We start from the raw sequence: 14,400 nt of genomic DNA on the forward strand, positions 1-14,400 counted from the left end.
TTTACATTTCTTGGCCAAAGGAATTTACAGGGCTAAACTTCATGTCCACATGATAGAAGGATGTAAGTCTCCCACAGAGAGGTGTAAGAGAATGTTTGGGACAATAATTTAGTCTACTGCAGTACCCACACATGAAAAATGCTTCAACTATCACATGACGAGGCCCTGCAAATGCTGTACAATAGGCTATTTTACTAGCACACCTTTTTCCACTTGAGTTTATTTGGCACTTTTCCTTAGGAGGCCAATTGCTCTCAAAGCCTGATTTAAAACAGCCCCTCCATCAGGAACTGTCCAATTTAGCAGGAACCACCGAAACGCCAAGGAGGAACGCTTAGGACCAAACAGTTGGACTCTGACCTCAAAGCCTGATCCAGGGTCTCATGGAAACACTCCAGCGAAGGAAAAAAACAATGCTGTTTTCCTGTCCCGCTCGGCATGCCTCCCTGAAAGACAGGCATCAAGGTAACAGGCCGTCATGTCTCAGCTATTTCAGGATGACTAGGCTGCGGAGCACAGCCTCGGCAAAGCTATTCTTAACTTGCTTGTCTGGAGGCAGACAGTAATAGCTCCACTTCTGTCAAATGCCTAGACTATGCAGAGAGCGAGCCTGGGCTCCGAGCCAGCCATTCTGTTTCCTCTTAATGTTGGGAGTAGCGTTATCTGGGTCCAGTGTGTAGCTGACAACTTTCCCATGAATGTCTAAGGGCACACAGACTGTCCTGTGATGGGGTGTAGCACAGGTAAGCTCATCCTGGCATGGGTTTGGTTTTGGGTTTTCAACAAAATGGTCAAAATCTGGAGCTGGGAGCCGACACTACATCCGGGGAAAGAAGGTGGTGTGTGTGTGTGTGTGTGTGTGTGTGTGTGTGTGTGTGTGTGTGTGTTTAACACAGAATTTCATTAGCCTAGGCTAGGCTATCTGGCCAGCCAGCCCCTGGGATCTGCTTGTCTCTGCCTCCCCCGTGCTGGGGGCACAAGTGTGAGCCACCATGCCTGACTTGTAGACATGCTTTCCGGTGTTTGATCTCAGGTCCTCCCACTTGCAAGGTGAGCGCTTTACTACTGAGCTTTCTCCTCGGCTATAGGCAAGAGGGTTTGGTCTTGTTTTGTTTTGTCCCCCCTATGGTTCTTGAGCCTCAAGGCTGGAGTGTTGGGGTCTCAAAGACTCGTCTCAGCTTCCAAGAACATTCCAAAGCTCTGCCATTTAAAGGGCATAAGGGATCAAAGCTCTGACGACTGCAAGGGGAAAATCAGAGGGCATGACTTGTTTTGGAGTTTTTATTAGGACAGCTTTCATTTTATTATCTTTCTTCGCACGGCTTCCAGACCATTCTAGAATGTTCTCTACAGCTAGTTTTTCACCTTGTCAGTTCAATTCAAAATTTCAAGCATTTATAGATCATTTACTGATAAATGAAGTAGATACTGACCAAGGTCTTTGGGCTCCCACGCAAGGATTGAAACTAGATCTTGTCACTCACAAGCTCTGTTAGTCAGTTCACAAGGGCAGAGCCAAAGGTGGTAACACTGCCCCAGAGCTAGGGAGTGCTAGGTGTTTGTGATATGAGTAAGTGATGGAGGCGTCTAAAGAGGGTGACATCAGATCCTATGGCTGAATTATGTTCCCTCAACAAGATTTGTTCATATTCTAGTGTCTGCTGTCTCTGAATGTGGCGATCTTTGGAAATAGGGTCCTTACAGATGAACTCAAGCTAAGATGGGGATCATTTGGGATTAGTGACCGGCACTCTAATGTAAAAAGAGAAGTTTGGACACCAACATGGATACATGGTGAATGTCACGTGACAACAGAAAGAATAAGGGGGTGTATCTTCAAGTGGGGGGTGCCAGTTACTGCTAGAAGCAGCGAAAGCTGGAGAAAGCAAGGAAGGAGTCTCTCTAGGGCAGTGGTTCTCAACCTTCCTAAGGCTGCAACCCTTTAATACAATGCCTCATGTTGTGGTGACCCCTAATCATAAAATTATTTCGTTACTACTTTATAACTGTAATTTTGCTACTGTTATGACTTGTAATAGAAATATCTGATAGTAATCCCAGAGGGGTTGTGACCCACAGGTTGAGAACCACTGCTCTAAAGCCTTCAGAGAAAGCCTGGCTTGCTACAACCTTGATTTTTACACTTCTGACCTCTAGAAGTATAAGAGGCTTGAGACACCTGGATTATGGTGCTTTTTTATTGCAGCCCTGGAAAACTAGTATCGATGGCAGGCTTTTGAGTTATCAGAAAATACTCTATTTGGACAGCCACGATGAGCAAACGCAACATCTTTTGAAAGCATATGGAGTGTTTGGGGCATAAATTAATGTTTTCACTTGACTAAAAGGCAGGAGGTGGGAAAGGACGAGGTGAATGAACTATGAGGTTGGAGATGCAAACCCAGACCTTTAATGGCAGGCTAAGGACTGAAGCTCTAACTGTGCTTCAGATACACACTTCCGTTTTTTCAGGGGTCAGATATGGCCATCCCCGTATGACTCTGGTTTCCTTTTGGTCCTTTTGCCTGGTTTGGCCCGAGGACGAGTGACTCAAAGGTAGATGAAGCAGGGCCTAATTTATCATTGCATCCTCAGCACGAAGTATGGTGTAGATAACATGCTGTACTATTCAAAGACTTTAGCTGTGCATAAGGGAATCATCATTTTGCTCAAGGAGCCAAGAAATTCACTGGCTTACCAAACAGGAACACAGAATGAGAGGGTCTCTTCATTCCCTGGTTGCTGTAATAAATGATCACACACGTGTGTGGCTTCAAACAACAGAAATGCATTCTGTTCTAGGGGCTAGAGGTGGCCTTTTTTTTTTTTTTTTTTCTGACTTGATTACCTCTGCGGTGAATCTAAGACAAAAAGAAAGTCACATTCACAGGTTTCGGGGCCTGTGGGAGAACCCTAAATAAAGGAATAGATGCTTTCAGTGACTCAAGCGGCACCATCCAGAGTTCCCCGATGCTCAGATGGGCTTCCTGGCTGGTGGCACTAGAGGCCCACAAACATAAGCACACGGCAGTGGCCCCTGGGAGGCAAGACAGAGAAGAGGCAGGAGACAGGTTTTGTGTTTCGTGTTGATGGAGGCCAAGGGGATAGTACACTAGGGAGAGAAGAGCCATTCATGGTTGTCAAGTGCTGCCATTTTGATGCTGTTTTATCTTTTTTCAGAGATTGAGTGTTGGAAGCTTGGTCTTCAGTGTGGTGACATTGGGAGGTGGGTCCCCTAGGAAGCCTAGATGAGTAGGTGATCCTTAGGTCAACTGGGGCCTGTCTCAGGAGAGATTGTGGAGCCCACTCTCTCTTTTCTTCCTGCTTCAAAATATGATTCTGTCTCCCACAATGTGCCCTACCACTGTCCCTGGGGTCTTAGCCAGAGGCTGGGCCATGTTATTTAAACTTTTATACATTTTTTTCTTTATAAAGTTAACCTGCCTCGGGTGTTTTGTTAATGTAACACAAAACGGATGAAGAGGAAATTAGTGATATTTGGGATGAAGGGTGGAGATAGGATAGGGGGTGGCCCCAAGGGAGTAGTGCTGTTGTGTGCCCTGGACACCTTGTTACCTGGTCGGGATAGGTGTCTTTAAAGGGTCAGGTCAAGCACATATGTCCGATATCAGGCTTGAGAAGGGCCTTTTTATGTACCATTTGGTATCTTCTACCAGGACTGGTAGAGCAGGATCTGTTTCCCCCACCCAAATTCTGTTTGCCATTCCTCTTCTGATCCTGGGGGCAACACCATCCTTTTCCGTGAGAATAATTCTCAGTCACCACCAACTCCAGCTCCTAGAGTCTTCAGGTATCTCAACAGTAGGCAATCAGAAGAGCGCGTCCCTTGACCATTCTGTCAGACTTAGGGAAAGGTCTCCAGTGTGTCTAGTGAGTCCTAATCCTTACACTTTTGCTGGAACTATTGGGAAAGAGAAATGCTCTTTTGCTGGGAATGTCCTTCTGTATGCTGTGAATGTGCTGCTCTGATTGACTGATAAATAAAATGCTGATTGGCCAGTAGCCAAGCAGGAAGTGTAGTATAGGTGGGATAAGCAGAGAGGAGAATTCTGGGAAGTGGAAGGCTGAGTCAGGAGGCGCTGCCAGCAGCCTCCGCGATGAGAAGTAAGATGTAAAGATACCAGTAAGCCACGAGCCACGTGGCAAGGTATAGATTTGTAAAAATGGGTTAATTTAAGATATAAGAACTAGATAGCAAGAAGCCTGCCACGGCCATACAGTTTACACGTAATATAAGCCTCTGTGTGTTTACTTGGGTCTGAGCGGCTGCAGGAGCCAGGTGGATACAGGAAAACTCCAGCTACGCTCTTTTCCACTTTGGGGGAGGGGTGCAAACCTTGTAGGATGTGTGAGACTGCTAGGGACTGTCTGTGCCACCACATGAGACAGCCTGCTCCGGAAGCAAATAGGGATAGAAGGGAACAGGGTTAGAATGATCCTGGCTTATGCAAATGCATCTGGCCCTGGCCTACCTAGAGTGTCCTCCCAGCCACTCTTCAGAATCCACCTGAGCCAGTTGATTCTTTTCTCTGATTTAGCTGTGTGAATAGGATTTTTTGGATTTACAGGCGGGTCCAGATTCCACTCCACAGTGCTGCTGCTCCTAAACACCTCATCTCTGGGCTGGAGTGAACCCAAGCAGCCTCTGATGTGTTGGGCAGAAGGCTACGGGATTCTGCTTCTCCTCTTGCCATCAAGCATCTTGAGAGATAAAAAGAGAGGCTAGATCTGTTGGTAGTCCCTTGACGACCATATACCCAGAGTCTCTTCAAGCTGTAGCGGTGGGGACTTCCCTAGACTTTTCTATGAACTTTGTAGCCTGCCGTGGCTAACGGGGTCATCCATTACATTAGTTGTCCATGGCTTTATTCGACCCCATGTATGTTCTATGTATCAATGCTTCTTAGCTATCATATCTCATTTGATCTTCAAAGCAACCATGAAAGAGAAGCAGGACTGATGCTATAATTGGTGTCGTTTCCACCAATGTACAGATGAAGAAAGGAACCCAGTGATTTGCAAGAGGACAAACCTGGAGTGTGTACTGCTGAGCCGGTAGCACAAAGAGAGGCTAGACCCAATTCATCACTTACCCAACAATCTCTTCAAGAGGTATCCATTGAGGATTTATAAAAGCCAGGGTCTTTGGGAGTTTTATTCTGACCAGTTTCAAAAAAGACTTTAAAATAGGTAAACAAGACATGAATCCAGCCTTCAAGTATTCTCTAGTCTATGAGGAATATTAAAGATATGGTCCTTAACTACAGTCTTAGAAAGTCAGCAAAGAGAAAGTTTCGAGAGAAGCCCAGATGTGGTGCTGTGGAGAGTCAGGAGGGAATGATTATTTTCACTGGGAGGATGGACATTCATGGACATCCTTGGAAGGCAAGTAGGATGTGGGTGCTGAATGAGAGGAAGGGTGGACCAGGAGCCAAGGGAGCAGGAGCAGGAGGCCAAGGAGATCAGCAGAAAGCTAGAGATACCCAGGGGAAAGACAGGAAAGCTGGGAAAGGTGAATTCAGAGGAAGAGTTTTGTAAGGCAGATAGGGTTGTACTGAGGTGGGGATGGGTTCTGCTGAGGACGATACATTTTTATTTTTATTTATTTTTTGTCCATTTAGTGCGTGTGTACAGGTGTATGTGTGTGCTTCGGTATGCATGTAGAGGTCAGAAGGCAACCTGTGGGAGTCTTTCCACCACATGTGTGCCAGGGATTGAACTCAGGTCGTCAGGCTTGGCGGCAAGTGCCTTTCCCCACTGTGCTGGTCCCAATGCTATATCTTTAAAGCATGTGCCCCACATGGTTTCACCATGAAAAGCAACCAGAGCAGTATGGAAGGCTGTTGGAAATACAGGAGACTGAGGAACTGAGGGATCAGGTTTTTCAAGCAGGAAGTTAGAAGGACAGCAGGGTGTGTGGCTCATACCTTTAATCCCAGCACTCAAGAGTGGAGGTAGATGGATTTCTACCAGTCAAGGGCAACCAGGGCCATTTGGTGAGGCCAGCAGAAGGAAGAGGAGGAAGAAAGGCAAGAGGAAGAACAAGAAGTTGTATTGTTATAAGGTCCTGTGTAGGGCAACAGTCCGGTTACTATTGCCCAAATCACCTCACAACTTAATGGGTCAGCGACCTTGTTTTCTCCATTTTTTTTTTTTTTTTTTTTTTTTTTTTAGAACTCCAAGAAGGACAAGGATGCTTTACTGGAAATTTCAGTAAAGTTCTCAGAAATTCCACGATGCTCTGACATTGTACACATAATCCTATCATATTCCTTCCCATCAGACTTTCCTCTAATCCACAGCACGTTGCTTCTCCTAGGGGTTCATTTTGTGCTTTCTGTGCCGTTTCTCTTTTGACCTAGTGGGCCATAAACCTTTAGATAATACAGTAACCACAGAGCCACAGAGCCTTACACTTGACAAGCCATCGAATACCTTGTTATTGGATCAACAACAAAAATAAAAACCTCTAGGGCTCAAAATGACAGCAATTTCACCCAAACTTGCAGTGTGTCCATTAGAAATCTGGGGGAGGGCTCAGCTTTAGAGCGCTGCTTAGAGTCACTCAGTGGTATTCGGCTGGTAGGCTGGGGTGGTCTGAAGGATTCAAGATGACTTCTTTCACACGGTTGGCTTCTTGGAAGAAATATTTTGGGGACTAAGCTGAGTTGAATCCCCTTCCTCGCTACATAATTTCAGGCCCTCAGGCCCTATCTAGCAATATAAGACTCTTTTTCTTTTTCTTTTTCTTTTTTTTTTTCTTTTTTTTTTTTTTGGTGTGGGGAGGTTTCAAGACAGTGTTTCTCTGTGTAGCAGCCCTGGCTGTCCTGGAACTCACTTTATACACTGGGAGCATTGTAAATAATTGAGAGAATCTTTGACTTACTGTGAGCGGTCCCTGGAAATGGACAGAGTGACAGATAGAAGGTAAACTGTAGGGGGAGAATTCATAAAACTTATCAACCGTGTCGAGTCTTTTATTTGTGGACTATTTTTTGAGTCTTTGCTACGTTGGGTAGTTTTATAAGCATTGATGGCACAGCGGTAAATCTAACAGACAAAAACCGTGACCTCCAAGGAGCTCTAAGGCAAGTCAGTTGGAGAGTGAAAGATTTGCCGAGCTTCCTGGCTGTCCCCGGCAGCACGGTGGTGCCGTTATCAGGACCGGGCATCCAGCAGGCCAACTCGAATGCAAGTGTGATTGCATAGCTAAGGAACTAAGTGTTCAAGTCTCCTGGCACTGGGCTGAAAGCAAAAACCACAGGACTGGCGCCCTCCGACTCCGAGCTGTTGAGGAAATCCAAGACTTTTTATTGCAAACCACAAGCAGGGCCTGTGAGATTGGAGAGAACGACGGGCAGCTTTAACAGCCTCAAAGATTTCCTGCCTTCCACGGGCAGGAAAGGCATGTGGAATCATGGGAATCCCACTCCAGTAACCAGGAGGGGGGCTGTCTACGGCTGGAATTCACTCTCCGCTTCACTCACTCTGGCACTGTAACCTGAGAGCCTCTCCCTAGATCCCTCATCTTCAAGAAACTGAAATTTATAACTTTAGAAAACTATCTGGTGGCATTTTCAATCTTAGTTTTATTGCAGAATAGGTTTAAATAGCTACAAATAAATTATTGACCTTAAAAAATCAAAATCGTGTGTGTGTGTGTGTGTGTGTGTGTGTGTGTGTGTAAAACACATTTTTGTGAAAAAAATAATTCAGTGTATATAATTTGCATTTATATGTGAGTAGGAAAAGGTATGGGAGGGTACCATGGCAGTCAGGGTAGATAATGTTATGACCCAGGAATAAGCCACTTCTAAGCTGAGCATGGTGTCTGTCTTAGGGTTTCTGTTGCTGTGATAAAACACCACAACCAAAAGCAACTTGGGGAAGAAAGGGCTTCTTTCGTCTTATACTTCCAGTTAACAGTCCATCACCGAGAGAAATCAGGCCAGGAACTCAAGCAGAGGAGGAAGGATAGTGCAGGGAGGGGATGGAGATGAGGGGTAGATGGGGACAGAGACTGAAGCAAAGCCAATGCTGCTTTCTAGTTTGCTCCTCGTGGCTTATTCAGCTTGCTTTCTTACAGCACCCAGGACCACCAGGCCAAGGGTGGCACCACCCACAATGAGCGGGGCCCTCCCACATCAATCATCAGTCAAGAAAATGCACCATGCCCGGTGGTAGTGGTGCACACCTTTCATGCCAGCACTCAGAAGGCAGAGGGAGTGGATCTCTCTGAGTCCGAGGCCAGCCTGGTCTACAGAGAGAGTTCCAGGACAGCCAGGAATATGCAGAGAAACCCTGCCTCGCAAAACTAAACCAGAAAAAGCAAAACAAAACAACCATAACCAACCCCCCCACACACAAAAAAGAAAGAAGGAAAGAAAGAAAGAAAGAAAGAAAGAAAGAAAGAAAGAAAAAAAGAAAGAAAGAAAGAAAGAAAGAAAGAAAGAAAGAAAAAAGAAAGAAAGAAAGAAAGAGAAAACGCACCACAAGCTTAACAATAGGACAATTTCGTGGGGACATTTTCTCAATTAAGGCTCTCTCTTCCAAAATGATTTTAGCTTGTGTCAAGTTGACATAAAACTAGCCAGCACTATTGACCCCTTGTCAACTTGACACACAAAGACATAATTATTCTACTAGATCCTTCCTTTCTTATTTGTCTCCTAGATGGCATGCACAATATAAAACCTTCCAGCTTTTAAAAGTCCCACAGTCTTTACAAATGCAAACTCTTTTTAAAACATTCAAAGTTTAAGCCTCTCTAAAATATCCATAGTCTCTCTAAAATTCCAAAGTCTGATTAACTATGGGCTCCTATAAGATTAATAATTAATAATAATAATAATAATAATAATAATAATAATGATAAGTTAAATACTTTCTTAATCCAAGAAGGGAGAACCAGGACACAGTCATAATCAAATCAAAGCAAAACCAAAGGTCAACAATATAAAAAGCTCAGTACTTGACATCTGGGACCCACTGGTCTTCTGGGCTCCAAAGGTCCCAGGTAGCTCCACTTCTTAGACCTGCTGTGGTAGTTTGAATGTAATTGGCCCTCATAATCTTATAGGGAGTGGGCCTATTAGGAAGTGTAGCTTTGTTAGAGTGGTTATGGAAGTGTGTACTGTGGGGGTGGGTTTTGAGGTTTCCTATGCTCAGGATACTGCCCAGTGTCTCAGTCAACTTCCTGTTGCCTGCAAGATGTAAAACTCTCAGCTACTACCCCAGCACCACATCTGCCTGCATACCACCATGCTACCCGCCATAATGATAATGGACTGAAGCTCTGAAACTGTAAGCAAGCCATTACCTGTTTTCTTTATAAGAGTTGCCGTGGTCATGGTGTCTCTTCACAGCAATAGAAACCCTAACTAAGACACCTGCCATTTACAATACACACAGCTTGTCTCCTAGGCTCAGGCTGGGTCTACTCCAGGGCTGCTGCTGTCCTTGGTGGTTGTCCCATGGTGATAGCATCTCCAAAATGCTGTACTGTGGTCTTTGCAATTGGGCTGTACCTTCATCAATAGCCTCTCCTGGGCTCTCTTTAGGGACTCTGTCCCTACTACATGGTGCAAAGCCTTAACTTCTCTCCATGACCCCTTGAATCCTGGGGCTTTGATTGCAATTGAGGCTGCAATTTCACCAATGGCCTCTCCCAGCCTTTCTTCAAAGACTCTCACCCCGACACACCTCTCCAAGCCTCCTCTGCTGTCTTTAACCCATTCATGCCTTCAAAACAAGTATGGACTGCGTGACTCATACTGCCAAGTTCCGCTGCTATCAGGAGATATAATCTTGGTCCCTTCTGGAACACAGTTTCGATGTGCTGACCCTGAGAAAACATTTCCCAGAAGATTTTGCTTCACTGATGCTGGTCTCTTCTTAATCACAGCTGACTCTTCCGCCTCAACTGACCAGGATCAACTGTGCCAGCAAAGCAAAGTTTGATTTTAGCAGTTCTTAATTCAAAATATCACGTAACAGCCCTGATAGTTTTTGATGGATTCTCAAACTCTCCTTTGAAATTCCACAAGACAAGCCTCCATTGTCTGCATTTCTCTCAATATTCTTATTTTCCAAGCACCAACAGAACAGCCCACTGAACTCTGAGCACTCAATGGCTTTTCCAGCCCAAAGTTCAAATGCTACTACAGTCCTCCCAAAAACACATAGTGATTTCTGTCACCGAAACACCCCACTTCTGGTACAGATTCTGTCTTAGTTAGGATTTCTATTGCTTTGATAAACCACCATGATCCAAAACAAAACAAAACAAAAAAACCTTTGAGGAGAAAAGAGTTTATTCCAGCTTATAACTTTCATATCACAGTCCACCATCAAATGAGGTCAGGACAGGAACAGATGCAGGGGCCACAATGAGGTACTACTGGCTTGTTCTTCATTTGCTCAGCCTGCTTTCTCATAGCACCCAGGACCACCAGCCCAGGGGTGGCACTGCTCACAGTGAGCTGGGGCCCCCACATCATCAATCATCAATCAAGAGAATGCACCACAGGTTTAACAACAGTTAATACAATCTCGTGGGGGCATTTTCTCAATTGAGATTCCTCCTTCCAAAATTACCCTCGTTCCTGTCAAATTGACATAAAACTATTCAGCACAGTAACACATACATACCCGCAGTCCCAGCACTCAGGAGGCTGAGGCAAAGGATCAGGAGCTCCGGGCCTAACTGGGTTATTTTGCAAATTCCAGACCAGCCTAGGCTACGTGATGAGACACTGTCTCAAAAAGCAAAGGGCTAGCCAAATTGCTTGGCAGGTAAGGATGGGTGTTTGTCAGGCAAGCCTGGTGAGATCCTCAGAACCTATATAAAGGTGGAAGGAGAGAACTGACTCCACAAAGTTGTCCTCTGACCTCCATACATGTGACATGAAGCACCTACACACACATACATACATACACACACAATAATAGCAATAAGTAAACATTTTAAAACACAAATCAAATACTTGTGACCTTAAAAATCTTAATGTATAGAGCTTGAGAGATGATTAATAGGGCTTGTTGCTCTTTCAGAAGACCCAGGTTCAGCTCCAAGTGGCTCACAACCACCTCTAGCTCCCGATTCAGAGAATCTGACACCCTTTTCTGACTTCTGTGGGTACCACATGCAGGGCACATAGACACAGAAATAAAACTAAAACCTAACTCTTTTTTTTTTTTAAGCCTCAGGCCGAATATAGTGGTTCGTTTTTTAATGCCAGCACTCAGGAGGCAGAGGCAAATAAATCTACACAAGTTTTAGGCCAGCTTTGTCCATCTAGTGAGTTCCAGGCCAGCCAGGGCTATAAAGTGAGACTGTCTCAAAAAACAAAAAACAAAAACAAAAACAAAAGCCTCAATGGATACCAGAGCAAAAATTACCACACACACACACACACACACACACACACACACACACACACACACACACTTGTTGAACCATTTGTACGCCAAGAGTGGTGATAAAGGCCTGTAATCTCAGTGCTGAGAAGACCGAGGCAGGTAGATCTCTGAGTTCGAGGCCAGCCTGGTCTACATAGGAAGGTCCAGGCCAGCCAGGTCTACATAGTGAGACTCTGTCTAAAAAGATCTCTCAAACATTTGTCAGGAGCCGAGGGGCTGAGGCAGATTTTTTTTTTCTTCCCACTTTATAGATGTCTTTATTACGTGACTGACTCCTGAAAAACAAGAAAAGGAAATTTAAAATTTTACTTCCTTTTTAGTAATCTGGTTTTTGGACTCCAACTTGCTATTTAGCTGAGGATGGCCTTGAACTTCTGATCTTTCTGCCTCTACCCACCTAGCACTGGGGTGACAGGCCTGTGCCACCACACCTGGTTTATACAGTTCTGGGGATCAAACCTAGGGCTGAGAGCACACCAGGCAATCATGCTACCAACTCAACTGTGTCCCCAGTCCCCCTTTTAAACACACGTTTCTGGAGATATCCAAAGACGTGTAAGAAATAATTTCATGATGTCTCTGTTACCCCCTTCTCTTAATTAGGGTTTCTGTTGCTGCGATGAAACACCATAACCAAAAAGCAAGTTGGGGAGGAAAGGGTTTATTTGGTTTACACTTCCACATCACTGTTCATCATTGAAGAGAGTCCAGACAGGAACTCAAACAGAGGAGGAACCTGGAGGCAGAAGCTGATGCAGAGGCCATGGAGGGGTGCTGCTTACTGGCTTGCTCCTCATGGCTTGCTTAGCCTGCTTTCTTATGGAACCCAGGACCACCAACCCAGGGATAACACCACTCATAATTGGCTGGGCCCTTACCCATTCATCAGTCACTAAGAAAATGCCCTACAGGCTTGCCTAAGGTCCTATCTTATGGAGGCATGTTCTCAATTGAGGTTCCCTCCTCTCAGATAACTTTAGCTTGTGTCAAGTTGGCATGAAATTATTCAGCACACCCCTATTTCACCAATTCTTTTTGGTTTTTCTTTTTTCCTGCTGGAATTGAACCCAGGGAATTGTACATTCTAGGCAAGCTTGTTACCACTAATTTATATGACCAGCCACCAATCACCAATTCTTCTTTCTTTCTTTTTTTGATACCTTGGCTAGCTTAGAGCTTTCTACAGGCTGGCATTGAATTTAGAAATCTGTCTGCCTCTGTCTCCCATCTGCTGGTATTAAAGACACATCCCACAATATCAAGCATTTTAGGGAATATTTTTGGGTCAGATGTGATGGTACAGTGGTGCATGCCTTTAATTTCAGCACTTAGGAGGCAAAGACAGACAGATCTCTGTAAGTTCAAGGCCAGCCTGATCTACATAGCAAATTCCAGACTGTAGTAAGACTCCTTCTCAAAACATAACAGTGCTGGGCAGTGGTGGCGCATGCCTTTAATCCCAGCACTTGGGAGGCAGAGGAAGGCAGATCTTTGCGAATTCTAGGTCAGCCTGGTCTACAGAGCGAGATCCAGGAAAGGCGCAAAGCTACACAGAGAAACCCTGTCTCGAAAAACCAAAATAAATAAATAAATAAATAAAAAATAATAATAAATAACAGCAATAAAGGTTTTTTATCATTATGAGTCTGTGCACTTAAATACATTTAATGTCTCACTTTATTGCCATCATCATAATTATGGTACTGAATTTGCTCCCATTTATGGCCAACAGGGTCTCCTCAGATAACTTTCTCAACCCCTTTGTCATAGCTTAGTCATATTTCATTTTCTCTCTCCTTGTTTTCTTTTATAATAAAACATTCCAAACTTATTTTGCGTATTTTCTTCACTCCGATGTGAATTCAGGTTCTTCTTTAAGAGCCCTGGTTTCACCAGTGGGAAGCTGAAGTTTATAGCCACTAGGGGTATGCACAACCCTGGGGATACCCACTATTTTAGGGCTCTTCAGTAAACAGAGCTGGGGCTTTAATTATTTATTTATTTTTGAAATTTATTGCATTGGTGTTTTGCCTTCATGAGGGTGTCCAGTATCCTGGGACTGGAATTACAGACAGTTGTGAGCTGCCATGTGGGTGCTGGGAATTGAACCCAGACACTCCAGAAGAGCAGCCAGTGCTCTTCATCACTGATCCATCTCTCCTGCCTGGGACTTTGTTTTTTAATAACAAAATATTATTTATTGTCACCTCATATGAAAAAAATTCAGTGCTACGAAGTATTAACCTCATCTGTCTTGAATAAATACCTGTTTCTCCTGTGCTGAATAATTAACTAGAATTACTCATTTGCTTTATCCCACAGTATATACAGAAGAACTTCAGAACAATGCTGCCACCATTGATATGATCGCTCAAAATGGGTCATGATTTCTTGTGCCTTCCTTCCAGTTTGCTTTTATTTTTCGTCTTTTTGTTTCCTTCTTTTTCAGACAAGTTTATTTGTTTGTTCGTTATCATTAGGATATATTCTACTAAGACCATAACTCTAGGCTAATGTCACTTGAAGCAGGATACAGTCTAGAATACTTAAACAGTATGATGTTACTAAAAGGATAGACACTGAGGCCTAGTGTGCTGCCTCAGGCCTATAATCCCAGCACATGGGTGGCTGAAGCAAGAGGCTCATGAATTCAACACAAGGCTGGTTTACAAAGGAGAAACAGTCTCAAAAAAGAAAGAGAGAGAGGGAGGGAGGAAAGGAGGGAGGGAGGGAGGGAGAAAGAGAGAAAGAAAGAGAGAGAGAGAAAGAAAGAGAAAGAAAGGAAGGAAGGAAGGAAGGAAGGAAGGAAGAAAGAAAGAAAGAAAGAAAGAAAGAAAGAAAGAAAGAAAGAAAGAAAGAAAGAAAGAAAGAAAGAAAGAAAGAAAGAAAGAAAGGAGGAAAGGAAGGAAGGAAGGAAGGAAGAAAGGAAGAAAGAAAGAAAGAAAGAAAGAAAGAAAG

The 14,400-nt window shown here is 44.2% G+C and overlaps 1 protein-coding gene across 1 annotated transcript in view; it reads left to right on the forward strand.

The window, feature by feature from the left end:
• Positions 1-631: 631 nt before the first annotated feature.
• Myh10 (myosin heavy chain 10) overlaps positions 632-14,400 on the forward strand; it is a 167,021-nt gene continuing 153,252 nt past the window's right edge. Inside the window, exon 1 of the mRNA XM_028869400.2 lies at positions 632-743. The gene's annotated coding sequence lies outside the window, so the exon portion shown is untranslated. The remainder of the gene's footprint in view (positions 744-14,400) is intronic.

The sequence above is a fragment of the Peromyscus leucopus genome, chromosome 8b (genome assembly GCF_004664715.2).
Source record: "Peromyscus leucopus breed LL Stock chromosome 8b, UCI_PerLeu_2.1, whole genome shotgun sequence".
NCBI classification, from domain to species: domain Eukaryota; kingdom Metazoa; phylum Chordata; class Mammalia; order Rodentia; family Cricetidae; genus Peromyscus; species Peromyscus leucopus.